Source organism: Dufourea novaeangliae, unplaced genomic scaffold (assembly GCF_001272555.1).
Source record: "Dufourea novaeangliae isolate 0120121106 unplaced genomic scaffold, ASM127255v1 scaffold78, whole genome shotgun sequence".
Classification (NCBI taxonomy): Eukaryota; Metazoa; Arthropoda; class Insecta; order Hymenoptera; family Halictidae; genus Dufourea; species Dufourea novaeangliae.
Genome location: NW_015373959.1, coordinates 812,526 through 816,248, shown reverse-complemented (window position 1 = coordinate 816,248; position 3,723 = coordinate 812,526). Strand labels below are relative to the sequence as shown.

Here is a 3,723-nt window from a genome sequence, read left to right as displayed (position 1 = left end):
AGAGCTTGCTTGCTTGCTTGTCTTTTTTTTTTTGGATCTTTTTCCGTTTTTGGTAATCTTTACACCGTTTCAATTTACACGGTGTGAACCGGGCACGAGATCATCGCAAACTTCATTTCTCGACGTGGTTCACGCGCGTCTATTTCGCGTCCCCCCCCCCCCCGGCGTTATCCCTCGTTCATTGTCCTATCATTTCCTTATGTATGTACTCGGTTTAGCCGGGCACGTAAGTGCGTCGTATATCTACATTTATGAACAGGCGATTCGCGAACGCTGACAGCGAGCCCGAAAGTGAGCCGGTAAAATAAAAGAATATCGATTCTCAGTCGATAAAATTAATACAGGTGCGCGCGCAGTTAACTTGTATGATACAAGAAGTACCGGCTGGGCACCGTTTTACGGGCCGGCTGTAACCTTCCATCTCTTCGAAAACGGCTTAAATGGCTCACAGACGATGCCATTTATCGTAAAACTAATTGTACAACGTAAGTTGCTTCGACCGTGTGAAAGACAGTTGTAACGTTTGTGGCGCGATTGTACGCGAATACAGCATGCTAAAAATTTTCCGATCTGCCTTTGCAGCTGTCTGTCTCACTTTTAGTAGAACTAATTGTACAGCGTAAGTTGCTTCGATTGTTTGAAAGACAGTTGCAATGTTTGTGGCGCGTTGTACGGCGGTACGGTATTCTAAAAATCGGTCTCTGCAACTGCCTGTGGAACTAGTCGTACAACCTGAAGTACGATAAATCGCATCGTCTATGGACTGTTTAAAAATCGGTTTTTGCAACTGTCTGTGGCACCTTTACAGAACTTTAAATACGATAAATCGCATTGGGGTCGTTTTAGCGATTCTATGCGAGATACAGGGTGGATTCTCTTGCTAGGGGATCCAAAGGTAGTAACTGTCGTCTTCGACGTTGTAATATTCTGGTCTGTTAACGACACATACTAAAAAGGGTCTGCAGACGGTACGATTTATTGTACAACTAATTGAACAACGCAAGTTGCTTCGACCGTTTGAAAGACAGTTACATGGTTTCTGGTACGGTTGTACAATGTGTAATACGACGCAGTCGTATCGTAACGGTGTGCTAAAAATCTGTTGTACGACGTGGTTGTGAATACGACCTGTTTCTTGCAACTGTCTTTATGTACAATAAATCGCATCGTCTGTGGGCAGTTCAAGGGCCTCTATCTGATCAATACTTACTTTCTTAGGTAATAGTACTCTTCTTAGGTCCCCTAGCAAGAGAATCACCCTGTATATTCCTAACGATAAAGGTCCACGAAGTATTCGTCACGATTCAAAAAATCGACTCGAGCCGTTCCCAGTCCTACTTCCGATCCCGTTTTTCTCGGTCCCGACGTCTGATTGCAGCGACAAGCCCCGGCCACGAACAACGCCTCGCGAATCTAATTGATCAACATTCAGATCGCACGCGCATTTACGCACATATACACACATACACACACACACACGCACACGCACAGAGATAGTTTTTCTTTTTTAATGGGTATGCACACACCGTCTCAATATACGCTATACGTACATATATGTACACATACAAAGAAACAAAGAGATAAAGGTAGCGTGTCACAGTTCAGCCCGAGGAACATAAAAAACACAGTGCTCGTGCGCCGGTATCCCCAACTTCCGCTGCGCTACATATTCGTATTTTTGTCTATGTATCTTTCGTTTTGTCATTTTTTTTTTGGTTTCTGTTTTCGTCGTTCTCTCGTTTCCTACATCCGACACTGAAAACGATGATCGGTCCGTTCCCACTCGTGGTCACTCGATACGCCGCGGGAACGAGCGATTGTTAATCCCACGACGATTCCCCTTTCTCTATCTCTCTTTCACTCTCGTTCCGTTTTCCTCGATTTTACTTTCGCGGCGCACTTGGGTACGACGGTTCGAGCTTTGGTCGACGATCTCGTCAGAGGGTTGAGGTATTGGGAGGATTGTTTAGGGGAGGTAGGTGGGGTCTGTCTTCTCTCTACATCGGTTTTTGGTTACGTAGCGGCGGTTAAGGGTGGCCGTAGAGCGCGCCACGATCGACAATCGGTGCCACTTATCCCCGTTAAAATAGAACAGACCCCGAGCAACGACGACGACGACACCGTGGCTACCACACGCGATACAGAACGTTGGAGGTAGCTCGTAGCTGGATGGATTCGGTTGGTCTTTTCTTATTCCGTTCTCCCTCTCTTTCCTTGCTTCTTTTTTTTTTCTTTTCTTTATCTCGGGATTTTTTTGCCGGATTCCGCACGGCCGTAGGACAGGAACAGAGGACGGTGTGGTTGTTGATCTTCAGGGGATGGGACGAGGGAAGGGGGGAGGAGCAGAGCGGGGGCAGCGTCTCCTGTTCTTGCGAGAGGAGCGAGACAGCGGGCAGATGTGCATAGGCACCGACAGACACAGAATGACTGATCAAGAGGCTGACCGAGGAGTCGTGACTGATCGATCGAACGACTGACCGATTTGACTGACTGACTGAGAGACTGACATGGCACGGCGACTCCGATCGAGAACACGGTCACAACGTCACAGGCCACCTGCTGGCACACAAACAAACACACGGACATGTTAGTCACCACCACACACCAGATAATGTAGGATTCCACCCGGATGAACGTGCAAGGTGACATCATTGAACACGCGCGATCGATCTTTGGATGGTTCGACCGGTCGAAGGAATTTTCGCGCGATATCTCTATCGGAAGAACGCACGGTGTACAGTGAATCATCGATTAGTGTTCGAAGGCTCCTCGGCACTGAATGTTCAGACGTCATCCCCACCAGTGGGCGTTAGACTGGTTCCACGAGGGATCCCTCTAAGTTTCGGGTATGACGCCTGAACATACAGTGGAGTGGAGTCTTTGAATACTTATCGATGATTTACTGTATATAACTACTGTTCGTAAGTATTAGGACACCTGATCTGTTCGCAGAAAGTATAATGTTGCGTAAAAATGATATACTTTACACGCCACTATCACTTTATAGCAGGCTTGGGCATTATACAAATAAACTGTTTGAACAATAATCGTTAAGATAATGTATTATCTTATCTGGCTATATGTTATTTAAACTAATCATGTATTAGTTTAGATTATTTCGATATTTGGATTTCAAATGAATTAGATTTTCATTTTACTTTTTGCGCGGTCAAATATTTATTCGCATCATTTTTCAAATATTCTTTAATTCTATCATGCCAGCATTATTAACACGAAACTTACCGAAACAAAAAGGCAGGATTTAGAATGGAAAAATCAGTCATGTGGCCGCTCGTGGTAGGTTCAGTGTTAATTCTCTTATGTCAAATTATTTGTTATTTTATTCGAAGGCAGTAACTAGAATGAAAAATTATTTGAAAATAATTTATTCGAATTGAACACAAAATAACATTAGTTTGCTTATGTTATTTATAAAATAAAAATAATAAAATATTTGAAATAATGAATTAATTCATTATGATTATTTGTCATCTTATTTCAAATAAAATTTTTTCAATTCTGCTTTATAGTAACGTAAGCGTTCTTCATCGAGCATTAATATTTCGTAAACTATATTTATTTCAATACTTTCATGAATTTTGTGACGCCCTGCAACATTCACTGCATATTCAATGTATCTTATTACTTACGAGCGGGTGTGTATACGAAGAATAAACGCGGAAAGTGAACGGTCTGAGTTTTCATACGGACAACAACAACCGT

General features: G+C 43.4%; 1 protein-coding gene across 8 annotated transcripts in view; it reads right to left on the bottom strand.

Annotated features, from left to right (window-relative positions):
• Window positions 1-1,704: 1,704 nt before the first annotated feature.
• LOC107186411 (CUGBP Elav-like family member 2) overlaps window positions 1,705-3,723 on the bottom strand; it is a 476,981-nt gene continuing 474,962 nt past the window's right edge. For 6 of the 8 annotated variants that reach the window (XM_015574265.1, XM_015574269.1, XM_015574271.1 and 3 more), the window contains one exon: window positions 1,705-2,559. The gene's annotated coding sequence lies outside the window, so the exon portion shown is untranslated. The remainder of the gene's footprint in view (window positions 2,560-3,723) is intronic. The other 2 variants (XM_015574267.1, XM_015574268.1) reach the window with 1 other exon arrangement.